Source organism: Lagenorhynchus albirostris, chromosome 4 (assembly GCF_949774975.1).
Source record: "Lagenorhynchus albirostris chromosome 4, mLagAlb1.1, whole genome shotgun sequence".
NCBI lineage: Eukaryota > Metazoa > Chordata > Mammalia > Artiodactyla > Delphinidae > Lagenorhynchus > Lagenorhynchus albirostris.
The window spans coordinates 40,304,111-40,331,608 of record NC_083098.1 but is presented as its reverse complement, the minus strand read 5'-3'; the positions used below and the strand labels follow the sequence as shown (position 1 = coordinate 40,331,608).

The 27,498-nt window shown below is 40.3% G+C and overlaps 1 long non-coding RNA gene across 1 annotated transcript in view; it reads left to right on the top strand.

Annotated features, from left to right (window-relative positions):
* Positions 1-27,498, top strand: part of LOC132519252 (uncharacterized) — a 98,966-nt gene that overhangs the window by 17,163 nt on the left and 54,305 nt on the right. Inside the window, exon 2 of the long non-coding RNA XR_009540129.1 lies at positions 15,421-15,572. This is a non-coding gene — a long non-coding RNA (uncharacterized LOC132519252). The remainder of the gene's footprint in view (positions 1-15,420; positions 15,573-27,498) is intronic.

The window sequence follows — 27,498 nt, the reverse complement described above, 5'->3', positions numbered from 1 at the left end:
CTCTGTTATTTGGGGCAATTTAGTTAACTACTGTCAGCCTTGGTTTTCTCACTTAAAAACAGGAATTATAATTCCTAGCTCATAAGGTTGTTGCAATTCTTGAAATAGGATAATATACGGGAAAGCAACTATAGTAATTCCTGGCGTATGAGGCATCCAAGAAAATGTTAGGATTGTCTTTTCCCTCTTTGGAAGGGGGTATAGGTAGTTAGTCACATGGTCATCAAACAATGTATAAGGATGCTTGGTATCAAAATTGTGTCGTCACCATTGACACCTCGGTTCCTCTTGGTTCACTAGTAATCAATGCTCCTCATTTTAATGGCAATGTCAATAGACAATTTCATGGTAAAGTCAATGAGCAGGTGATCTCAAGGGCTAATTCTGAAAGCATTCATACGCAAATCCAGAGTGGAGAGAGGCCATTTATATTTCTCACATGTGTTCTTGTAACTAATAAACCGGAAAGCTGGCATTCTAAAAGAAACTGATGAGATGACAGATCATGTTGGGGCATCCCAGAGCCTTCTCCTTTGCTGCTCAGCCTGCTGGCTTAAGTGAGGAACAGTTTCTCTTCACATGCCATGGACAATATGGGAGCCCGACTGCTTCTGTTGCTGATGAAAATATTATGGCCTCGATTCCCTGTAATCAATTTACTGCTTTATGGACCCAAAGTCCTCCAGAGAATTTAATAAATTCACATAATGTTTCTAAGTGCTGCATTGTGCATTTGGAGCACTGACTTAGCTGACAAATATGAAAAATTCGTGTAGCTAGACAAATCCCTTGTGATTAGACATGTGTAGAAGCTAAAGAGAGCACGTTGCTCCTGAGAAGGTCAGCATTAACATATGGCAGACACCCTTCTCTCTGATCTGCTTTGTGTCCCTCCAGCTCTGACAGGTAATACTGTCTGAACGAATATTTCGGGGTGTTTCCTGCTTCCAGTGTGGCTGCACTTTTGGTTCTCTAACAACCTGCAGCTTCTGATCTGGGCAGAGCAAAAAACAACAAAAATAAAGGTGATGGTGGAGCGTGTGACAAGGATGGCACACACTGGATTTATTTTTATTTATTTAATTTTTATTTTTATGGAGTATAATTGCTTTACAATGTTGTGTTAGTTTCTGTGGTACAATGAAGTGAGTCAGCTATATGTATACATATATCCTCTCCCTCTTGGACTTCCCTGCACCTCCATCCCACCCCTCTAGGTCATCACAGAGCACTGAGCTGAGCTGCCTGTGCTATTCAGCAGGTTCCCACTAGCTATCTATTTTACACATGGTAGTGTATTTATGTCAAACCTAATCTCCCAATTCATCCCACCCTCCCCTTCCCTGCCCCGTGTCCACATGTCCATTCTCTACGTCTGCGTTTCTATTCCTGCCCTGCAAATAGGTTCATCTGTATCATTTTTCTAGATTCCACATATATGCGTTAATATATACTTGTTTTTCTCTTTCTGACTTACTTCACTCTGTATGACAGACTCTAGGTCCACCAACATCTCTACAAATGACCCAATTTCATTTATTTTTATGGCTGAGTAATATTCCATTATATATATGTACCACATCTTCTTTATCCATTCATCTGTCAATGGACATTTAGACCCACTGGATTTAGATAATGAAATGGCCACTGGATTATGGACATTTGATCCTAAAGATGTCAGAGGTTTCTAAGGGAGCTTTTTATGAGTTAGTATCACAGGTTCCTTGTTTAAAACTGGTTCCACTTAAGTTGTATTGAATCTTTCTGCACATCTGTCTTCCATTCTAACTTCCTTCCAAACTTAAATTTACCAAAAAATAATAAATAGTAAACCATTTTTATTGTTCAAAATAATCTGTTTATTAATGTACATATAAGCATTCTGCCTAGTTATAATCAATCAATTGCTTTGTCTTAAAAATACCATTTCATATTCCATTTTTCCTCCTTAATGTTATTTCGTACAAGCAATAATGTTATTTTATATCCATCTAGATGGGTCACAGAGCTGTGGTTTCAGATAGGTTTTTAGTATTGAATTTCTGAAACTTATCTTTAAAGTGGGCAAAAACTGTGTTTTTTCAAAGACCACAGTTGTTCAGAATTACTGCAGATTTTATTGTTGATTTTTAACTTGAATTTTGATTTTCAGCTTGAGCTAAGATTTAGGATTTAGCTTCAATTCTCAAACTAGAGGAAATAAGCAATAGGTATATGAGAGTGGAGGTTTTGTAATAGTTGGTGGGGAAACAAGCCAACACCTGCCCCATCTCCCCAACCAGCTTCACGTGGCTCAGCTTTTCCCTCTACTCTGGCAGCCTGTGAGGACTGAGTAACTGTTGACTATCTCCTGATGGACCATAAGGTTCAGGGCTGCTTCTGTGGCTCTGGATCTGGGTGGGACAGACACCCAGATGGTTCACTGATGAAAAGGGAATATCGCTTCAGGTATTGGGATGCTGAAGCAATGTCATATGACAGGTAAACTTTCCACTACTCACAAAGCAGTTGAAGAGTTAGGGAACCACAGTATGGTCAGGTATTGACAACCAGTGATAGGACTGGAATGAATACCACTAATTAGTGAATTTGGGGTCATAAATATGTTTCCAGGTGGATTTGGTATTTACTCGAGAAATGAATGTTGCTGATTCAATACCTGGAGTACTGGTTACTAGCAATAGGGCAGGAGGCTGGATAAGTTATAGCTATCTTCTTTGAAGGGTTTACACTTCTCAGCAAGTTTCCTTCATCTGCTTTCATTTATCCGATGTAAAGACTGCGGCATAGAGATGACAGATGACTTGCTTAGGTTCCAAAACCTAGTTAGTGCCTGAGAGATGGTAAAACTCAGCTTCTATGTTTCCCACCCATACTTTTCCCACCAAACTGGTGGTTCTGACCTTTTTCTGTATGAGGACTCTGCTGTGTTAAAAAGTTTAAGCTCTGTGCTTTGTGACCACCTAGAGGGGAGGGATAGGGAAGGTGGGAGGGAGGGAGACACAAGAGCCGAGAGATATGGGAACATATGTATATGTATAACTGATTCACTTTGTTATAAAGCAGAAACTAACACAACATTGTAAAGCAATTATACTCCAATAAAGATGTTAAAAAAAATAGTTTAAGAACACTTATATGCGACTTCCCTGGTGGTCCACTGGTTAAGACTACATGCTTTCACTTCAGGCGGCATGGGTTTGATCCCTGGTTCGGTAACTAAGATCCTGCATCCCGCATGCCACATGGTGCAGCCAAAACAAACAAACAAAACCAAAAAAACCCTCAAACAACAACAACAACAAAAAACCTTATATGATGGTAGCTATACACATACATTTTTCCAATTTTTTTTTTTTTTTTGGTACGCGGGCCTCTCCCATTGCGGAGCACAGGCTCCGGAAGCGCAGGCTCAGCGGCCATGGCTCACGGGCTCAGCCTCTCCACGGCATGTGGGACCCTCCCGGACCGGGGCACGAACCTGTGTCCCCTGCATCAGCAGGCGGACTCCCAACCACTGCGCCACCAGGGAAGCCCCATTTTTCCAATTTTTAAATTGTGCTAAAATACACATAACATAAAATTTAGCATCTTAACCTTTTAAAAGTGTACAGCTCCATGGTATTAAATACATTCATAATATTGTGCAGCCATCACCACCATCCATCTCCAGAACTTATTTTTATCTTGTAAAACTGAAATTCTATACCCATTAAGCAATACTCCTTATTCCTCCATCCCCTCAGCCCCTTGTAATCACCATTCTACTTTTTGTCTCTATGAATATGACTATTCTAAGTACCTTGTATAAGTGGAATCTTATGATATTTGTCTTTTTGAGACTGGTTTATTTCACTTAGCATAATGTCTTCAAGTTTCATCCATGTGGCAGCATTTGTCATAATTTTCTTCCTTTTTAGGACTGCATAATATTCCACTGTATGTATATACGACATTTTGCTTATTCATTCACCTGACGTTGGACACTTGGGCTGCTTCCAGTAGCTATATTTTTAGTATCTATTAATTGGGAAAATCCAAAATAGAGTAATAGAACTTTATAGCGACACTGTAGCCTCTTGGGGTGCACAGGATGGGAAATCATTGCATGAGATATTTTAATTTGTGTGTGTGTGTGTGTGTGTGTGTGGTACGCGGGCCTCTCACTGCCGCGGCCCCTCCCGTTGCAGAGCACAGGCTCCGGATGCGCAGGCCCAGCGGCCATGGCTCACAGGCCCAGCCGCTCCGCGGCATGTGGGATCTTCCCGGACTGGGGCCAAACCTCTGTCCCCTGCATCGGCAGGCGGACTCTCAACCACTGCGCCACCAGGGAAGCCCAAGAGATTTTAATTTTAAAATACTTTTTAGTGAACTCTGACCTGGATGGCAGCATGATGCAATGATCTTATAAACAAGATGTTTGATTGGGAAGCTCCCTATCACATAGGAATTAGCCGTAGATGGTGAGAAATGGAAAGGTTGGGGGTTTAGTGAAGGTCCCGTTCAAGAGGAGATGACTTGCTAATGAACATTTTTTCTAGAGGTTCAACTTTTTATGAAGAATGGCACCACATGCCAAATCTAACTGTAATATATCCCATCACCCATCCTGAAATGGTAGAACTGAAATGCTTATACCAGGCAGACAAGATTCTACATTATTACTCAAATGATAAAGGCTTGTGACATTGTGATTTTATTTTTGCCACTATTCTATTGCTGTCATTCCTGATAAGTATGTCTCTATACTTGTCAGGTTGAATTTGCTGTCAGTTGTAATGCATAAAATGCATACCTGCGTATGTACACATTTTTTTTCATTTTCTAAAACGAACATCATAAAAAAGACAGAAACGTGACCTCAAAAGGCAGGACACAGACTCAAAATATTGTACAGCAGCTTCATCTTTTTATTAGATTTTCTGTGTTTTCTCCCCACTAGTTGCTGGATAAAATCCATACAAATGAAATACTGGCTCACTCGGTAAATAATAATGAAAAGGTAAATTCATTTTACAGAGAAGCCAGTACATGTAAGACATCATCTTGAATGACTGTGATTTTCTTGAACTGATCACCAGGCTATTATAGTCTCTCAAAAATAATATCTGGCTTTTAGGCTCTCCAACTGTGCCTGCGACCTCTCCTTAACCCTTTGGCTCTTAAGAAAAATTGATTTTTTTTAACCATGTGCAGAGTATGCTGCTAAAATTACACAGGTGCCATTTAGTTCACCTCACGCTGGTGTTCAAAGAGATGACAGTATACATTGAGGGTCTTCTTTCTGCCATCATTTTTCCCTCAACTACACCCTCAATATTTCATCCTCAATTAAAATACCCAACTATTGTATCTTCAATAGTTATAATACATATAATTATTTCTTTAAAAGAAGTAGAAAAATAAGTAAATTTAGGGCTAAAATCATGTTTTCTTTTAAAGTTTATCTTGTAGCTAATTATGGGTCTACACCTATGTTAGGTTCCATTTTGTGTTTTTTGGAAAAGCCCAGATGTGTTTGTATGATAATTTTGTTCTTTCCTTGGAGTCTTGCCTCAGACTGGTGGGAGGAATGACATTTAAGTAGATGTACATATGTCAGAGAGGATGATAGGGTGACCAGCCATCCCAGTTTGCCTAAAACCGAGGGAGTTCCTAGGACATACAACCTTCAATGCCAAACCCAGGAAAGTTTTGCAAACCTGGATGAGTTGGTGAAGCTAGAGAACGGGTTTTCTCTGGACTTTGTTTCTGGATGAGAGAAAGGTAAAATTCAACTCAACAACAATTTTTTGAGCAATCCCTATGTAAAGGGCTTCTAAGGACAGATGATTAGCAAAACAAATCTGCTCTCAATGAGCTTTCTACCTGGAGGAGCTGGGAGTCATGTGTCCAGATAGCGGCAGTCACGCCTGTGCAAACCAAGTGCCGAAGGAGCACGTACACAGGCTGCGAGCATCCAAGGAGGGAATGGTCCCCTCAGGATGGAGGTGGTCTGTGCTCAGATAGTCCTCTTCTAATTAGAAATAAAATACTTATAGCTCAGAAATGCCATGCAAAACCTCAGTGTTTACTGAGAAGATAAAAATGGGCCAGTAAAATCCTTGAGTAAGAAAGAGTTTGTCCTTAATTCAAGATGAGACTTAGGCATTCTTAAAAGCTTTATTGGGCTTTATTGAAAACTTTGAAGGTGGAAATAAGTTGGGAACTTTTATGTATTTGTCTCTAATATCAGGTGAGTAGCAGCCTGAGGAAACACACCTGTAACCTCTGAGAAGTGTGTCCAAATTGAAGTGGTCTTGAATTTGAGGGAAGGGCACTGTGAGCTTGGTCGGATAGGCATCCTACCTGCAGAGAAGCCAGGTTGGCGGGGTGAGGGTCTTCAGACAGAAGGCCTCGGGAATTCAGCCAGGTAGTGTGTGGGTGGATTCTGAGGATGGGCAGGCCCTGGCACAGATTATACTTACTATTAGAAGGAGGAGAAAGCACGGCTGAGTGCAGGATGTCTATCCTGGTTTTTGAAGGTGTGAAAAATGGCCTATGGCCAATGAGGAGAGCCTAAGTGCAGAGTCAGACAGTCCTTTATTGGAAGCCCTTTCCCCATGGCTTTCTAGTTGTGTAACCTGGGGCAATCAACTCAATCCCTGCAAACCTCCATCTTATTTGTGAACAGGGACACAATTCCTTCAAGATAGTTTAGTCATTACGATTAAATAAGGTAATGTAAGAAATTTAGCTCAATTTCTGGTACATAGTTAGTTCCCAATAAATAGTAGCTATGAACATTGTCGTTTATTAATAGTAGGGCAGCCATCTCATTCACTTGCCATGAGGAAATAACACTTGGTACTTCTTTCTCTTATCATTGTATACAATCATGTTTTCTTCCTGAACTAAAATCATCCTTTTATTGATATGTACTGTAATTCTGAGAACTCTTTTCTAGCTGATACACAGATTGAAAGCATAAAGTATCCATTGGATAAATTCCTTAGGATTAAAGTTTGACTTGTGTGACAAACCAGCTGATCCAGGATTTCATCAGCACTAATAAGTTTCTTCCTGGGACTCCTCTGGGATATAGTTTATTCTCTCCTCCAATGGCTGTCTGCTCTCCTCGGCTGACCACCAGGACGGGAAGTAGAAGGCAGACCCTGTGGATAACTGTCAGCACAGCATGTACATGTGACCGCCGGTGGGAGCAGCCTCACCTGCACAAACCCACACCACCCAGTGTGCTCTGCTCTGCCCTTAGTGCAGCAGTTCACTGACTTTCTGTGCCAGGGAAAGTCATCTTGGGGTCAAAGGTTAATCCTCCTCAAGTGTCTAGCAGATATGAGAGCAGGAAGCAGATACAACGAAGGCCAGGTTTGTGCTCAAGGAGAAGAGAGACACTTTGAAGTACCTACCTTGGCCAGCAGAGCAAATTTATGTCATATCCTCCTTATTGGGAAACTGGAAACTGTACACAGGTCAGATAGTAGATGTGCTGAATTCACCCTCACGTGGTTGAATTCTGCCACTGAGATGATTTATTTGGTTTCAAAGGGAACTAGGAATTCAGTCTTTTTAAAATTACAGCTATAGGGACTTCCCTGGTGGTCCAGCGGTAAAGAATCCGCCTTCCAATGCAGGGCACGCGGGTTTGATCCCTGGTTGGGGAACTAAGATCCCACATGCTGTGGGGCAACTAAGCCTGCGCACCACAACTACTGAGCTTGCGTGCTTCAATGAGAGAGCCCGCGCACTACAACTAGAGAGGAGCCTGCATGCCGCAACAAAGACCCGGCGCGGCCAAAAAAGAATTACAGCTACAGACTGGGTTGAATGAGACTATTCTCTGCTTAGAAAGTGAATATTTATGCTCACCTCCTACCAGTAAACAACATTAAGCAGTTGATGGTGAAGCCCATGGACTGGGCAAGCGACATTAGCATCAGCTGTGTCGGTAGCTGGGTTTCAGTGGGGCTGATAGAAGTCAATGTGTATAAAGTGCTGGAGAGCCACGTGGGAGAGGACCCCACCCCTAGGAGAGGTAGGAACCAGACTTCATGAGCCCAGTCCCTCACCGAGCCCAGAGTAAGGTTTTGGGAGGAATACTAGTTGACCATATTCTACCTCATGGAAGAGTAATGAAAAAAAAAAGCTATAAGACAGTAGCTGATAGAGTCATGATGCTAAAATTCTTACACTAGGTTTGTAAGCAGACTGGAAGTGCTTCAACGATAGAGCATACATAAGAGGGACAGAACTCCTGGGATATAAGGCCATGCTGCTGATGGGGAAGTACAGAAGCTGGGGGGTGCCCACTGTGTTGAGTTGAGATGGGTGTCTGTGAAGACAGCAGTTTTGACATGCAGCAAATGTGGAAATTAAATCTACAGAATGGACGTTGCAAGTTGGATTCCTGGAAAGCTGACTTTAAATCAGAGGTTAGCATGCAAAGAGTTTATTAGGGCATGCTCTTGGGATCCACACCTGCTGGGGAGGGATCAGGCAGAAGGAGGATTTGGGTGGCGATGTGGCCGACCCCATGGCGAGTTCCACGTCTGCAATAGACCTTTGGAGTTGCACCCAGTTGGGGCTTGGAGGCTGGATTTTCATGTCCCTGCATCAACCTGTCACCGAATGCAGGTTGACCCTGGGAAGAGGGTAAGACTGGCTAAGGTGGTTGCATTCTGCCAGCTTGAGGGCAATTCCCAAGGGCTGAGAGCTGAGGGCTTTGGAGGGCAGCATGCCCAGGAGTTGGGGGGAAAATTCCTTCAGTCCTGCAGTTGAGATTTAGGTAATATAACAGAGTCTATTTCAAAAGGACTTAATTTTTCAGGGGCCAATGGAATGTACTTCTGGTTTGGGGAGATAGAAGTCAGTGTGGACTATCAAAGCAAACTGTGGTAACCCTCAGATCTGGGAATCAGGGGCCGACTGTGTCTTCAAACTAAGCTTTAAAGCAACTCAGATTGAAATGAATGAGCTCTGATCTGTTCCTGTGGCCTTCTCATTCTGAGAAGAGCATACCCTAAGATTTTCTCATACTCTAGTCAATAGTAAGTACTCCGTATACTTCTAATGTTGCGTGGTGCTACAGAAATAAGAGCAGCAATGATACCAACAACTACAGCTAACACAAATAGAATGTTACTATGTGCCAGCACTCTTCTAAGTGCACTGTTTACAATCTTCTATTTAATCCTTATGATAACCCCATAAGGTAGGCAGTTTTATTATGCTAACTTGAAGGATGAAGAAATCGAGGCTCAGAGAGTTTAAATAGCTTGCCCAAGGTTACGTAGCTGATAAGTAGCAGTGCTGGGTTGCAAACCCAGGCAGGAAGAGCAACACTGAAAAGGTCAGAACCAAAGCAAGGTGATCTTCAAAAGAGATGGTCCCTGATGCTTTGAGAGCTGGTCACATGCAGTTTCTTGAGCAATGGCAGTGGCACGACTGGCCACTTCTGTTTCAAGAAGTGAGTGTGCTGTGTCTGACCTGTTCACAGCTGCATCTCCCACGTTAGCACATGAAGGGTATGGACCCCTGGGAAGCATGGCCAATTTGAGGCGTTCAAAAGAGATTTATTCAGTTATGGATGGAATGAACGTACTGGAAGGATTACTGTTTTTAGAGTTAAACAGAGTTAAAACCCTGGACAATTTCCTTACTCTCTCTGTGCCTCAGTTTTGCATCAATAGAAAGGAAATGATGTCTCGGGGTGATATGAGGTTTGGAAGTAATCACTGATCTAGCATAGAGTCTTGCACAGCATACACACTCACCAGTTGGGAACAATTATTATTATTAATGATTTTGCTCCACATGATGGAAGGTGTTCTTTGATTTAAAAACCACGAAGAAGAACTACATGCCTCTCTTTTTCAGCTTTGGAAGGCTTGACTACATTATCTTTAGTGTTCTGTTTTAAAACGAAGTATGGAATCCTAGATTTTCATGTTTCTCGGGTGCAAAGTTTTTAAGCAAATAATTCTTACTGAAGTAAAAATGAAGTTTCTCCGTTCCATCCGGCCCCACCCAGCCCCTTTCCGACGTTTGCAAGGCACGTCTTGGTTTTATTACCCTTGCATTAACAGATCTACTTCAAGGAGCTTACCTTGACCCAGGAAATGGAGGCTGACTAAAAATGGACGAGGAGAGGGGGCAAGGAGACATAAAAGGGATTTTATGTTCTTTTTTAGGAGTCATTAAAGTAGTATAAAAGAAAAAATCCTTAAAATGCCACACAAAGTAGGGATTAGATAAGACTCAGAGAACGTTTTCTATAGACAGGTGGAAAAAGCAAGGCTATGTGCTTTTGGCTGAGTTAATTCCTGGGTGGAGTTATGGTAAGGGGCTCTATCAGTCAGGGCTTGGTTGGATGTCAGAGAAACCTCTTCAGCTATTTTAAGCAGAAGGAAATTTCACACAGGGAGTAAGTGTGCTTACAAAATCATGGGAAGTATTGGAGGAGCAAGCACCAGCTGGTCCTCCAGGAGCTGCTATCAAAAGAACAACGCACACGGGCCCAGCAAAGCAACAAAGACTTCAGCACAATCAGGAAGTTGGTCCACTGTTGGCTCTGGGGTCATGTTACCTTAGCTGTGAGTCTGGGGTCAGGGTGCCACCGCCTTGACTGTCAGTTCAGAAACACATCACCTGGGCCAAAATCTAGGGGTCAGGAAGCTGGCTCCATCATTGTTGGCTCTGGAGCCCTGATCTTCTGATAAATCTGAACCAGCAAAATGAGTATCTCCCTCCCTGCTTGACTCAGGTTGGAATCCAATTCTTGCCCAAATTCATCTTCAAACGAGTCAGGGAAATGGAGTTTTTGTCTTTTCAGCTTTGGCAGTGCAGGAAGGCGTGGTAGACACAGGTTAGGATAAATATTGAGCAAATCCATCCACAGTGGTTTACACGGTGGAAAATTGGGAAGGCTTCAGTTTTCTCTTCTCTGTTAAGCTTGTTTTTGCATGTGCATGCAAAGAATGGCACGTGAGCCTTTGGAAGCTTAGAACACACACTGTTATCTTGATCCCATAACTGATTTCAGTGAACTCTAACACAAACCTGAATTATTTGGAGTTTGGCGCTTTGCTAACACCAAATAGGTTTAGAGAGAAAAGACAATTTAAATATCATTGGAAAAAGCAGTCCCTGTCCTTTAAAACTATTTAAAAAAACCCATACCCATTAAAATCTCATTAAGAAATAATTAACAACTCCAATTCTCACTCACAGACAAGCATATTTAATAATGATGAATTTCATGGAGCTGTTTATTTTGTAATACACTTGGAAAACCATTGCTTCTGCAGTGGTTGTGACCAAATAAGTGCCCAAATAGTTTTTCTCCAGACCCTTTGGCCATGCCTAGATGCTTGGATCATAATCAAGTCTCTTTTTAACAAGAGCACCATTGAGCAGTAGTGCTTGGAGCCTAATTGATGAACACAATGGCTTGTAATCTCTATTTTGTTTTATTTATTTATTTACTTATTTATGGCTTGTAATCTCTATGAGGTCGGGAACCACATCTTTCAACCCCCTCACCATATGCCTCTCACCTCTGTTGATGCTATTTCCCAGGACCATGGACATAGCAAGTGTGCAAATATTTGTTGACCAGTTCTTAACTGAAGGATGGAAAGCAGGAACGAATAATTGCTAAAGAGATCACATCTTGGTTTCAAACAGTGGTGAACATTGGGAAACATAATAGAGAGTTTCTGATTTGGCAAAGTATTTTTGATTTCACAGTTCAATTGTTCAGCCTTTTTTTTTTTTAACAAGAATGCTTATGAAAACAGTCCATATATATCACAGACAATTTTTTTCTCCCTCTGACTTTTATTCCGGAATAGACACAGTGATAAATGAAATTCACATGGTGATTATGCTTTGCGCTTTTCATTCCCTGGAAGATATAGCTGTGGACACAAGAGAAGGAACAAGTTCTCCCAGTAGCATCCTTACTCTAGCCTTCTTTTCAGTACTTTGCATGCTTCTCATGCTTTCCTAGATTTCATAATTCACCCCAGAATGACTATGTCCTCAGCATTTTTCCCCACTCTGTACCCTAATCAATGCTGTCCCATTTGACCTTTGCAAAGAGCAGTGGGCAAAGCAAAATTTTCCTCTGAAGATAAATTGCAAATTATTTTCCCCAGAGAGACTGCAATGAATGACTCAGAATAGTGTTCCACAATAGACATTTTCAAGCTGCATTATCATTATAAAGTCAAATACTTTTCTTTTGTATGAAATTTCTGATAGGAGGAAAGACATGAGTTCTAAACAATATGCTCTCATCATGGTGTTTAATTTGTGTGTCTGAAGGAATGTGATAAATTACCAGGTAAAAAGGTCAGAAATTATTTCATCATTAACCATCCCCAAATTATTTTTGGGTACTTGCTCTATGGATGCCAGGTACTGTTTTAGTTTCTAGAAATACAGCAAAGAACAAAATGAACAAAATTCCTGCCTACACAAAACTTACATTCTAGTAAGGTGACATGTTAAACACATGTATGCACGTATAATAAATATGATGTCAGGTAGTGGTCATTGGAATGAAGAAAAATAAAGCAGGTCAAGATGAATGTAATAAGGGCTATTGTTTAACCAGATAATGATGTGAAGGGAAAGAGTGTTCCAGGCAGGGGACAGTAAGTGCTAAGGCCCTGGTACCAAAATGAGAGGAAGGAGGGTGGTTAGGGGTTAGATGATGGAAGGCTTTCTAGGCCATGATGAAGAGTTTGGATTTTATTTTGGGTGTGAAGGGATGCTAAGACTAAGAGCAGAGGATCAATCGACATGATGGATTTATATTTTAAAAGATGCCTCTGCTACTGTATGGAGAATAGACCATAGGTGGGGTAAGGATGGCAGCAGGCCAGTAATCAGGGGCCATTGCAGTTACCTGGGTGGTGTGAACTAATGCATTGGCAGTGTGAGTGTTGAGAAGTGGTCACAGAACATTAATAAATAGAATTTGGGATTATATTGTTACCGAATTGGTCGAATGGACCCCCCCATTTGGGCCCTAGCCTGGCCCAAGCTGCCTGCCTTGGTGGGGAAGGTTGTTTTTCGTTTGGATTCACACAGCCAATAGCAAAACCGATGCTGAACAGCCCAAGTTTTATTCAATGGCCAGAGAACAGAGAAGCAAGAACGTAGTTTGCAAATCAACTTCTCAATGCTACTCGGGCTGAGACACCATATATAATATATAGGAGGGTCGAGATAAAAGGGAGGGAATTGAGTAAAGAGAGGGAGGAATATTCATATCTTATCTGAAACAGCGGTGTAGTTTGCTCAGAACTGAGGCAAACACTCCGTTTCAGTCCTTGTATTGACTCTTCTGGTTATTGTCATGGTAATTATCAGCAGTCATGGCGCTGGTGGGTGTGTCACTTAGCATGCTAATGTATTACAAAGAGCACATAATGAGGCTCAGGGTCTCCTGAAGGTCAGGTTGTCCGCCATCTTGGATTTGTCCGGTTCTAACCAGTTCTGGTGGGCTCTTGTTTTTTTCTTCTGGTGGTTTCCCGTAGGACAAGGATAACACTTCTCGGCAGCTTACATTCCCTCAAGGAAGGAGGAGGGTTGGAGCTCGAGGCTAACAGCCATGGTAACAATATTAAGAAGGGTAACAATGTAGTTTTCATTCCTACTGTGCTGTGGACATTATTGGAGGAAATGTGCTCAGATGGCAAGTAAAGAAATTTAGTTTAAGAGCAGAAAAAAAGAGTGTCAAGGACAAATTTTGGATCGGGTAAATGGAGCTATGTGGAATATCTTTCTTGGAGATATTTTAGAAAAGTGAACTACTGGGTATTTAAAGGAAGAAAATATTTAAAATAAAGTGACCATGTCTTTTTCAGTGTTGAAAAAAATCCCAGCAACAACATGTTTTCTTAAGAAACTTTCTGCTCACTTGGGCTCCTTCCTTTCATCTCTTTTTCAACTAATTACTTTAAACATGAGATTAGATTTTGTAAAATACGTCGTCAGAACTTTGTCAAGGGAGAGAGGGAGAGCAGGTTTACATACATGTCTAAAAGATTTGGGAAGATTAAAAAAAATCTAATTGATTTATGAAAGAATTACAGAAACTTCCAAAATAGAAAAAAAAATTAGAGAAAGCTGAACCTTCAAGGACAAATACCTGTAGAGAGGTTAGTAGAAGGTCAGAATTACTAAAGCCGGAAATGAAATGCAGATTCCAAAATTGAACTAGAACTTTTTTTTTAACTCTATCAGGAGCAAAAGACTAAAGCTGAGTGTTGTTCTTTAATTAGATAGGACAGCAAGTGACTCAATGATGACATCAAAGGGCCACGGGGCATTCAATGTCTTTTTAAAAGACCTTTCTGCATGATCAAGTGAATGGGGCTCTGGAAATAGGTAATGCATACTTTAGGAGAATGAAAAGTGAAAAAAAAAACTTGGAGGAAGATCATTTAAATAAGTGAGATCTGTATCTAAATGTGCAGATCCTGGTAATTTGCATTTGCATTGCAAGGATACTAAAAGAATTGGCTGGAGTATTGTGTACCATAAATTGAATATGAGCCAGCAATTTGTAATGCTGTTTTTTAAAAAAGGGAACAGGATTTGAGAGATGTATTAGCAGGAGTATGACATGAAAAGGGCAAGGATACACTTGGCATTGATCAACCATTATTTAGAATATAATTACCAATCTTGGTCACTGTATATTAAAAGATGAAAAGATTCAAGGAAAGAAGCACAAAATGATGAACGGAATAAGAAATAAGTGAGAAAAACTAACAGTGGGGGTAAATGGTTAAATTCTCCACTCTGACCTCATTTTGGTTAAGAATACCAACTTCCAGGTCGCACTGACTTGGAACACCCAGCCTTTGCATCTTAAGTGATTGATATCTCAGTAGCCATATCTCAGGTTAAAGGACGTGGGTTGTTTTGTTTAGAAAAGAGACAGCTAATGTATAAGAAGGATTATCGTGAAAACCATTCTGGCTAATTTTTCTTATTTTCCAAAGGAGAGTGTGAGAGAGTTGGGATATACTGGTATTACGAGAGCCAGACCAAAAAACCCCCTAAACTAACAGTATTATGTACCAGAATGGAGGGCTCGTTTTTCCCACAAATCCTTAGCATAATAATCCATGGTCCTTAAGCATATGCAGCGGTCCCTGGGTAACTGAGGGGGATTTGTTCCAGGACCCCCCGCCTTAGATACCAAAATCTGTGGATGCTCAAGTCCCTTGTATGAAATGGTGTATTTGCATATAACCTGTGCACATCCTTCCGTATACTTTGTCATCTCTAGATTACTTGTAATACTAGTACAATGTAAATGCCATTTAAATAGTTGCCAATGTATGGCATGTTCAAGTTTCGTGTTTTGGAACTTTCTGGATTTTTTTGGTTTTTTTTCAGAATATTTTTGGATCCACGGTTGGCTGAATCTGTGAATGTGGAACTTGTGGATACAGAAGGCTGACTGTACTGCTTTCTTGTGTTATCATAGCACCCTCTGTTCCTTGATTCAGTGGAAGAGCAGTGATTCGACAAGAGTCATCGATAAACAGGTACCTATTTCAATGGGAATTCTGGTATGATGCTGAAATTGCTAAACTGGCAAGATTTGCTTCTTATTTCTCCCAATTACTCATTAATTGTCCCTTTTTTCCATGGACACATCCTAGAACATCTCTTTCCCAGATGCCCAGGACTTTTAAATTGCCCCTCTCTGCCAGTTCAGTACCCTCCTCCTCACTCACGTCAATATTTTCCCTTGGACTGGTGTGTCTGTGATGGCCCTTCATGTCTTGGGCTTCTTCTTCCCCACATACTTGCCAAAACTTCCCTCTCCTTTGTTCCATTATCTAGAAACCTCTACTTGGCTTTCCAAATTGACAGTTTATTAACACTGATAACTCTTTCTAGAGGGGTTAATGGCGGTTCCTCAGTGTCCTTTAACGAGTGGCGTGTAGGACTAATGGTACAAGGGAGAACATTTTAAGTGGCATATGAATGTGGCACTATATAACATTGAATCGCATAGAGTGAAAATTATTCCCTTTTCAATTTCTTCTCAAATCTTTCTAATTAAGGCAAGGGGAAAATTTCATTTTGGTGGTTTTAACAAAGTTTTATCTTTTAACAATTGCTAATCTCCCCTTTTGACAAAGCAAGTATGGTCTTCAGGCTAAAAGCCTTGGGAGGTAAATTATTTCTTAAACTTTTTTTTTTTTTGTATTGAGAGCACTGAATCCTAACCACTAGACCACCAGGGAGTGTCTTTTTTGTGTGTGTATTGAGTATAATATATACACTAGAAAGGAGAGTAAGTAAAAACTGTACACCTTGATTAATTATATTACCTCCAATTTAAAATTATCATTGTATTCGTCTACACGTTTCCATTTTATTTATGTTAGTGCTACTGGTTTTCTAAGGCCGTGAAAACGAAGTTTTTTTGTTTTTTTTTTAAGGCAATTTACTAAGTAAAAATTGATTTAGCGAAAAAAACCACGTTATTTCATAGATTCTAAAGATTCAAATTTCCCCCCAATTTTTTAACCCCTCTGAAATCATGATACATTACACAATTGGTGTCATCTTATGATGCCTGTGGACTAGGTCAGGCAGTGCACTCAGAGTGGTGTAAACCTTCTGGTGACACCTGTGGTCGAATCAAGAAAGATCAACGTCAGAGCATTTTAGATTCAATGAAATATGGTAAATAAATATGATTTGGAAAGAAAGGAGATTTGGTGAAAAAATACCAGAAATATAGGAAACAGTAGCTTAATGACCTACTCTTTCCATCTGGTGCCTTTATATATATATATATTTTTTCTTTTGCGGTACGTGGGCCTCTCACTGTTGTGGCCTTTCCCGTTGCAGAGCACAGGCTCGGGACGCGCAGGCTCAGCGGCCACGGCTCACAGGCCTAGCTGCTCTGTGGCACGTGGGATCTTCCCGGACCGGGGCACGAACCTGTGTCCCCTACATCAGCAGGCGGACTCTCATCCACTGTGCCACCAGGGAAGCCCTGGTGCCTTTGTATTTTAATAGGATCTCTCTAAGGTGCAAAGCATTAGCCCTAAGAGTGATAACAGTGGTAGAAATGTCAGCCCTGTGGCTGGGTTGTGGTGGGTGTCAAGGAAATCCTGGGGAGCAAGGCAGCCTTCTTTTATATCCCTTCAGTGCTCTGTTCTTATCAACCCTGTGTCTGTCCCTGAGGCTTGCCTGGTCCTTTGTGACATATATGTTATCCTCGCTTAGAAATTTTGTGGCATTGCATAATCAGGTTGCAAGCTTATGAATTATAAGGAAATCAGCTTTCATATGCAGAATGCCATTATACTAGAATATAGATCCATACCCTTGAATGTTGGGGTATCTGCTTAGACTTGCTCCCTGTACCCTGAAGACTTGCTATGAATACTTATTTGTTAAAGAAACAAATGAAGAATGCTTACCCTTGGTCTTCCACTTACAGACTTCAGGTATAGCTGTACTGTGTGGCCTGAGTAGCTAGGGGCCAGCAGCAGCCCACCGTTGGCTTCCCCATCCTCCTCTGATGCTCTGGAGGCAATGGCTGGGAATTTGTATGGCACACCATTTGCATACTCTAACAAGATGGGCTATAATTGGTCTTCATTGATTTTGTTTTCATTGAGCTAAAATAGAGTCAGAGCTTCTTAGGCTAGAAGAACTGATTGATTTGTGGTAGAATTCAGGACTATTCAGTTGAAGAAATAATTAATTATGTTCTTATTTAGTAATCATCAGGGCTCAGCCTGTTTCTTAGCAGGAGAATGTGCTCAACAGAATTGGACTTTGCTAAAGCAGGAATGCTTTAACGTAGGTACTTCAGCTAGGCAAATGGATACCATACATAATACTTCTTATTTTTAAAGAAATCTCTGTGCAGATTGGAGACAACAGTGTGTGTACATGTATACAGAGAATGAGACATGCATAATATTTTTCCATTCATCGTATTACTCCTCATGTGAGCATATTATCCATTTCTTTCCTCTCTCTCCATCTATCCACCATTCATCCATACTTCTACCTATCCATGCATTTTGAATCCATCCACCTATCTTCCAGTGTTTCATAAGTTCTTTGTAAGTTAATTAAATCTGAATGAATGATGTCTTCCACCTTTGTCTTTCATTTCTTGAGACCTGGCAGTTGGTCCAGATTGGCCACAACCCTAGGGAAACAGACAAGGGAATTTCAGTCTAATTTGGTTACCCTAGAGCTTGGGACAGTAAATTGAGTAGAGGTGTTTGACAGGCCATCCTGTGTAGATAGAGTAGCTTGGAATTTTGAACTGATTATAACTAAAATCTTTCTAAATGTTTAGTTCCATGTCAATCTCTCCTTTTTAAAATTTCTTTTGAAATTATTATATATAACTTTTGGTTATTATCAATCCTTATTAGGATGAGTTCTAGCCTCTAAATTGAGACCTTATATCCTTTGAGGAACAAGGTATAGATATAAACAGCCACATCCTCCTTTCACTCAACATTTATTGAGGCGCTCAGTGTGTAAGGTATTACGGTGCATATTGTAAGGGATACAAACATGCATAAAACACCATAGCTGCTCTGAAGCATCTTACAAGTTAGTATAGCAATATTGGTCAGAAATTCTTTTGTAAGTCAGTTATTTGGAACTATATAGACAATATTACACGTTTCATAGACTAGACCACAAAAATCTATTAAAGTGTTAGATTAAATCATGAAATTGCCAGTGTTTCACCACTTTTTGCCCTACAAAAGAGGCCACTTCATATGGTTCAACCTAATATACAAGTAAAGCAATATACCTTACTAAAGTGTAAAACCAAGAGTGACTCATGACCATGAATTGTAGTGATTATGTGTGGAAAATGTTTCCAGAAACCTATCTCCTCCAATAGAAGGCCTAGAAATGAAACAAGGGACTCCTACACGGATGTTTCCATTTTTGGGGACAATTGAAATAGGAGTTTGCCTTGCTGCTTGCCTTGGGCAAGAATCCTAACAAAACCGGTGAAGTAGTGGGAATAAGGGGAACAGGGAAGAGGTGAGGAAAGTGGTTCAGTGAGGGAGGCGGGGATCTCCTGTATGTCTAACTGGTGATGAAGCCTAATGCTTGGGTTGTCACTGCTACCCAATGCTTGGGTCGTCACTGCTACTGTCTCTTGTACCAGAACTGTGCTGAACTCGCTATGATTCACACCAGCAAAATAGTGCCCATACCCTGCCTCTTAAGTCCCATGAAGCTAGTGACAGGGCCCTTGCTAATGCAGCTATGGAAGAACCAAATCCAATAACACCAATGATGATGTAGCTCATGTTAACAAAAATATGGATATAACGTGATTGGCAGTCATCCTCTACCCACCCCTGTGTGAGAATAGAAGTGCGCTAAAGTCTTCTCTTGGGGCAGGTAGGGATGAGGATGGTAAGGCCAGGCGGGGAAATCCAGGAAATGGTATCTTGAGAATGTGGTGGTTACAGGGATGACCCCTGCGTCTTTCGTATTCTTCCTAACCCAATTTCTCTGGATGGAGATGACAAAGATGAATACTAACTAATCAGGAAATTTCTGAAATTGCTGCTACTATCTTGGAATTATCATTGATATTAAAGCTGGAAAAACAATTGTCATTGTTGATGCTAAGCTTGAGGTGGGACAGAAAAATTTTAGTTGTGCAGCTAGAGCCTCAGAGCTTCCCAGCTATGTGGGCTTGCTCCAGTCACTACATTCATCTTGTAATAACAGCAGCTTGCATGACTGAAAATTTTGGACCCACTTTTCACATTATGGGGAATTTTGCTGAACCTCCATGATGTGCTTATCTGCAGAAGAAAGCAATAGCTGAGTTTCCACCTACTTCCACCATCCAGATATTGCACAAGATCATTGGATGGATCAAACCAAAATTGCATCTAGAACTCTAGTTGTTTGTCAATTGTGCTTTTTTAGCTTTTCAGGCTTTGCACTGTAGGAAGACACACTAGGAGGAGGGTGGAATGAATGTTGAGTGCCTATCCATCATATCTACTACAGAGCTATTTCAGTTTTCTAAGGATTTTAAATCCCAGCAACAGGAAGAAATAGACGGAGGGTACAAAACCTATCTATGACCATGACCCTCATCAGTTCGTTCACTTCTCATTTCCAGTAGGAAAAGGCAGCAAATATAGGAGCTGACAATGATTTTTGAGATATACATAAAAAACCTGAAGATTTATTTATGCCCCAGAGGAAAATCCAGACTCAGCAAGTCTCCTAAGCACTCTGTCCCTCCAAGCAGGACAAGACGATGACTCTGGGGAGTGGTGTGGGAACAGGACAGGGACTGCGCATGCAGCCCGTGAAGAGGAGGAGCCTTGGGGTGCAGGCTTTCCCTTTGTCTCTCCTTCCCCTTGATGCATCAGGGAGTGTATATATGTCCATGACACTCTTTCATTTCATCCCAGCTTAGCCTTCCCCCTCCTCGTGTCCTCAAGTCCATTCTCTAAGTCTGCGTCTTTATTCCTCTCCTGCCCCTAGGTTCTTCAGAATTATTTTCATTTTTTTTGAGATTCCATATATATGTGTTAGCATATGGTATTTGTTTTTCTCTTTCTGATTTACTTCACTCTGTATGACAGACTCTAGGTCCATCCACTTCACTGCAAATAACTCAATTTCGCTTCTTTTTATGGTTGAGTAATATTCCTTGTATATATGTGCCATATCTTCTTTATCCATTCATCTGTTGATGGACACTTAGGTTGCTTCCATGTCCTGGCTATTGTAAATAGTGATGCAATGAACATTGTGGTACATGACTCTTTTTGAATTACGGTTTTCTCAGGGTATATGTCCATTAGTGGGATTGCTGGATCATGTGGTAATTCTACTTTTAGTATTTTAAGGAACCTCTATACTGTTCTCCATAGTGGCTGTATCAATTTACATACCCACCAACAGTGCAGGGGGTTGCATTTTCTCCACACCCTCTCCAGCATTTATTATTTGTAGATTTTTTGATGATGCCCATTCTGCCTGCTGTGAGGTGATACCTCGTAGTTTTGATTTGCATTTCTCTAATGATTAGGGATGTTGAGCATCCTTTTGTGCATTTGTTGCCAATCTGTATATCTTCTTTGGAGAAATGTCTGTTTAGGTCTTCTGCCCATTTTTGGATTGGGATTTTTGTTCTTTTGATATTGAGCTGCATGAGCTGCCTGTATATTTTGGAGACTAATCCTTTGTCCATTGCTTCATTTGAAAATATTTTCTCCCACTCTGAGGGTTGTCTTTTTGTCTTGTTTATGGTTTCCTTTGCTGTGCAAAAGCTTTTAAGTTTCATTAGGTCCCTTTGTTTATTTTTATTTCCATTTCTCTAGGTGGTGGGTCAAAAAGGACCTTGCTGTGATTTATGTCATGTAGTGTTCTGCCTATATTTTCCTCCAAGAGTTTTATAGTGTCTGGCCTTATATTTAGGTCTTTAATCCATTTTGAGTTTATTTTTGTGTATGATGTTAGGGAGTGTTCTAATTTCATTCTTTTACATGTAGCTGTCCACTTTTCCCAGCACCACCTATTAAATAGGCTGTCTTTTCTCCATTGTATATTCTTATCTCCTTTATCAAAAATAAGGTGACCATATGTGCATGGGTTTATCTCTAGCCTTTCTATCCTGCTCCATTGATCTATATTTCTGTTTTTGTGCCAGGAGGATACTGTCTTGAATACTGTAGCCTTGTAGTATAGTCTGAAGTCGGGAGCCTGATTCCTCCAGTTCCATTTTTCTTTCTCAAGACTGCATTGTCTATTCAGGGTCTTTTCTGCTTCCATACAAATTGTGAATTTTTTTGTTCTAGTTCTGTGAAAAATGCCAGTGGTAGTTTGATAGGGATTGCATTGAATCTGTAGATTGCTTTGGGTAGTATAGTCATTTTCACAATGTTGATTCTTCCAATCCAAGGACATGGTATATCTCTCCATCTATTTGTATCATCTTTCATTTCTTTCATCAGTGTCTAATAGTTTTCTGCATACAGGTCTTTTGTCTCCTTAGGTTGGTTTATTCCTAGGTATTTTATTCTTTTTGTTGCAATGGTAAATGGGAGTGTTTTCTTAATTTCTCTTTCAGATTTTTCATCATTAGTGTATAGGAATGCAAGAGATTTCTGTGCATTAATTTTGTATCCTGCTACCTTACCAAATTCATTGATTAGCTCTAGTAGTTTTCTGGTAGCATCTTTAGGATTCTCTATGTATAGTATCATGTCATCTGCAAACAGGGACAGTTTTTCTTCTTTTCCAATTTGGATTCCTTTTATTTCTTTTTCTTCTCTGATTGCTGTGGCTAAAACTTCCAAAACTCTGCTCAATAAGAGTTGTAGAGTGGACAACCTTGTTTGTTCCTGATCTTAGAGGAAATGGTTTCAGTTTTTCACCATTGAGGACGATGTTGGCTGTGGGTTTGTCATATATGGCCTTTATTATGTTGAGGTATGTTCCCTCTATGCCTACTTTCTGGAGGGTTTTTATCATAAATGGGTGCTGAATTTTGTCAAAAGCTTTTTCTGCATCTATTGAGATGATGATATGGTTTTTCTCCTTCAATTTTTTAATATGGTGTATCACATTGATTGATTACATATATTGAAGAATCCTTGCATTCCTGGGATAAACCCCACTTGATCATGGTGTATGATCCTTTTAATGTGTTGTTTGCTAGTATTTTGTTGAGGATTTTTGTATATATGTTAATCAGTGATACTGGCCTGTAGTTTTCTTTCTTTTTGACATCTTTGTCTGGTTTTGGTATCAGGGTGATGGTGGCCTCGTAGAATGAGTTTGGGAGTGTTCTTCCCTCTGCTATATTTTGGAAGAATTTGAGAAGTATAAGTGTTAGCTTTTCTCTAAATGTTTGATAGAATTTGCCTGTGAAGCTATGTTGTCCTGGGCTTTTGTTTGTTGAAGATTTTTGATCACAGTTTCAATTTCAGTGCTTGTGATTGGTCTGTTCATATTTTATATTTCTTCTTGGTTCAGTCTTGGAAGGTTGTGTGTTTCTAAGAATGTGTCCATTTCTTCCAGGTTGTCCATTTTATTGGCATATAGTTGCTTGTAGTAATCTCTCATGATCCTTTGTATATCTGCAGTGTCAGTTGTTACTTCTCCTTTTTCATTTCTAATTCTACTGATTTGAATCTTCTCCCTTTTTTTCTTGATGAGTCTGGCTAATGGTTTATCAATTTTGTTTATCAAAGAACCAGCTTTTAGTTTTATTGATCTTTGCTATTCTTTCCTTCATTCCTTTTTCCTTTATTTCTGATCTGATCTTTATGATTTCTTTCCTTCTGCTAACTTTGGGGTTTTTTTTTCTTCTTTCTCTAATTGCTTTACATGTAAGGTTAGGTTGTTTATTTGAGCTGTTTCTTGTTTCTTGAGGTAGGATTGTATTGCTATAGACTTCCCTGTTAGAACGGCTTTTGCTGCATCCCATAGTTTTTGGGTTGTCGTGTTTTCATTGTCATTTGTTTCTAGGTATTTTTTGATTTCCTCTTTGATTTCTTCAATGATCTCTTGGTATTTAGTAGTGTATTGTTTAGCCTCCATGTGTTTGTATTTTTCACATATTTTTTCTTGTTATTGGTATCTAGTCTCATAGCGCTGTGGTTGGGAAAGATACTTGATTGATTTCAATTTTCTTAAGTTTGCCAAGGCTTGATTTGTGACCCAAGGTATGATCTATCCTGGAGAATGTTCCAAGAGCACTTGAGAAGAAAGTGTATGCTGTTGTTTTTGGATAGGATGTCCTATAAATATCAATTAAGTCCATCTTGTTTAATGTGTCATTTAAAGCTTGTGCTCCCTTATTTATTTTCATTTTGAATGATCTGTCCATTGGTGAAAGTGGGATGTTAAAGTCCCCTACTACTGTTGTGTTACTGTGGATTTCCCCTTTTACGGCTGTTAGCATTTGCCTTATGTATTGAGGTGCTCCTATGTTGGGTGCATAAATATTTACAATTGTTATATCTTCTTCTTGGATTGATCCCTTGATCATTATGTAGTGTCCTTCTTTGTCTCTTGTAATAGTCTTTATTTTAAAGTCTATTTTGTCTGATATGAGTATTGCCACTCCAGCTTTCTTTTGATTTCCATTTGCATGGAATATCCTTTTCCATCCCCTCACTTTCAGTCTGTATGTGTCCCTAAGTCTGAAGTGGGTCTCTTGTAGACAGCATATATAAGGGTCTTGTTTTTGTATTCATTCATCCTGCTCCACTCAGGAACCAGCAAGCTACCGTGCTGGACACCCTATGCCAAACAACTAGCAATACAGAACTACCAACCCACCCATTAGCAATGAGGCTGCCTAAAATCATAATAAAGTCACAGACACCCCAAAACACACCACTGAACACAGTTCTGCCCACCAGGAAGACAAGATCCAGCCTCATCCACCAGAAAACAGGCACCAGTCCTTTCCACCAGGAAGCCTACACAACCCACTGAACCAACCTTAGCAACTGGGGGCAGACACCAAAAACAACTGGAATTATGAACCTGTAGCTTGCAAAAAGGAGACTCCAAGCAGAGTAAGTTAAGCAAAATGAAAGGACAGAAAAACACACAGAAGATGAAGGAACAAGGTAAAAAACCCAGCAGACCAAACAAATGAAGAGGAAATAGGCAGTCTACCTGAAAAAGAATTCAGAGTAATAATAGTAAAGATGATCCAAAATCTTAGAAATAGAATGGAGAAAATACAAGAAATGTTTAACAAGGACCGAGAAGAACTAAAGAGCAAACAAACAGTGATGAACAACACAATAAATGAAATTCAAAATTTGCTAGAAGGAATCAATAGGAGAATAACTGAGGCAGAAGAATGGATAAGTGACTTGGAAGATAAAATAGTATAAATAACTACTGCAGAGCAGAATAAAGATAAAAGATTGAAAAGAATTGAGGACAGTCTCAGAGACCTCTGGGACAACATTAAATGAACCAACACTCGAATCATAGGGGTCCCAGAAGAAGAAGAGAAAAAGAAAGGGAGTGAGAAAATATTTGAAGTGATTATAGTTGAAAACTTCCCTAATATGGGAAAGGAAACAGTCAATCAACTCCAGGAAGTGCAGAGAGTCCCATATAGGATAAATCCAAGGAGAAACATGCCAAGACACATATTAATCAAACTATCAAAAATTAAATTCAAAGAAAAAATGTTAAAAGCAGCAAGGGAAAAGCAATAAATAACATACAAGGGAATCCCCATAAAGTTAACAGCTGATCTTTCAGCAGAAACTCTGCAAGCCAGAAGGGAGTGGCAGGACATATTTAAAGTGATGACAGAGAAAAGCCTACAACGAAGATTACTCTACCTGGCAAGGATCTCATTCAGATTCGATGGAGAAATTAAAACCTTTACAGACAAGCAAAAGCTAATAGAAGGCAGCACCACTAAACCAGCTTTACAACAAATGCTAAAGGAACCTCTCTCGGCAGGAAACACAAGAGAAGGAAAGGACCTACAATAACGAACCCAAAACAATTAATAAAATGATAATAGGAACATACATATCGATACCTACCTTAAATGTAAATGGATTAAATGCTCCAACCAAAAGAAACTTTTTTTTTTTTTTGGTGGTACGCGGGCCTCTCACTGCTGTGCCCTCACCCGTTGCGGAGCAACAGGCTCCGGACGCGCAGGCTCAGCGGCCATGGCTCACAGGCCCAGCCGCTCCGCGGCATGTGGGATCTTCCTGGACCAGGGCACGAACCCGTGTCCCCTGCATCAGCAGGCAGACTCTCAACCACTGCGCCACCAGGGAAGCCCAAGAAACTATTTTTTATACCAAACTCAAGTTCAATAGTTCCTTGGGATGTATCATAATAACAACCCACATCTGACAGTAAGCATACTTTTCAGTAGCTTCTAGTTCCTTTACAACAATCTTTTAAGGCATGTGGGGCATGGGTTGTTGTCCCCATTCTACAGACAAGAAAACTCTGGCTCCTAAAGTTAAAGAGACTGCTTAGGGTTTCATCGAAGAAATTAATGTCAGAATTGTTCTCTTATCTCATGATCCATACATAGCACCATATGTATCATTACTTAAGATAAGAATGCCAATTTCTGGGTCTGTTGTATTGCACTGACGTTACTGTCACAGGTAATTTTCTGAGGGAATTTTTTGTCTTTTCTACATAGAAGAGGGTACTTGCAAATTTTGATTGGGAGAAACACTTCAGTTACAATTGAAAAAACTTTAGTTTCTGGAATTTCCACTAGTATTCCAACAACTAATTCTTCTGCAGGAGATTTTATATGTATATAATTATATCTCCTGAGATACACACACCCATACACATGCACACGGGAACGCTGGAGCTGCAGCCCTAAGCCAAATCATGGGTTGTTGGCTTTGGGTGAACTTGGAGTGGCTTCTCTGTGCCCTGTCCTCTTATTGGTATGGTGGTACCAGGCGGGGAAATCATGCTTCTGCCAGAGGGAGTCTCCCTACTTTGTAATACAACTAACCGATCACCAAGATCTACTTCTACCCTGTTCTACTGGCAATAAGGGAGAATACCTTAAGCCTTTTAAGTCTGAGTTGGGTCATAGGGTAGAGGTTAAGGGCATAGTACCCAATAAGACTGCATTCACTTCAGATAGCAGCCACAAGTTTGGGGGTCCCTGGGCCACCTGAACTTTTGACCAATTGGCTATAAATTTGGGGGTTCTTATGACCCCTTCAGGTTTGAGAATTCACTAGAATGACTCAAAGAACTCAGGAAAGTGTTGTACTTATAATTAGTTTTATTATGAAGGATACATAGGGTGAAGTTGGGGAGGTTTCCAAACTGTCCTTGACACATAGAATCAAGACACATCACTCTCTGAGCATATCAATGTGTTCACCAACCAGGAAGCTAACACAGACATCAGTATCCAGAATTTTCATTGGAGTATTATTGATTGAATTATTGGCCATGTGGCTGAACTTAATCTCCAACCACCCTTTTCTTTGTGGATGTTGGGATGATATCACCTAGCTCAAAGCCCCAAACTTCTCGTCCTATTGTTTTTTCTGGCACGACCAGCCCCTATCCTGAGTCATTTCCTTAGCATAAACCCAGATACGATCCAAGGACCCATGATGAATAATAAAGACACTCCTATCCCTCAAGGAATTAGAGGTGTTTTTTTTTTTGTTTGTTTGTTTTTTTTTTGCAATACGCGGGCCTCTCACTGTTGTGGCCTCTCCCGTTGCAGGAGGTGTTTTGAATCTCTCTTCCAGGAATCTGGGACAAAGACAAATTCTTCACTGCAACAATACTTCATATAAGTCAATAATCAATAAATTCTTGTTAAATGAACACATGGAGGAATGAATAAGGAAATGAATGAATTTGATGGGCTTTCTGAGGGATATGAACCAGGCACTCTAAGGTCTTTTCTTGGGTAATGAACGTGAAACC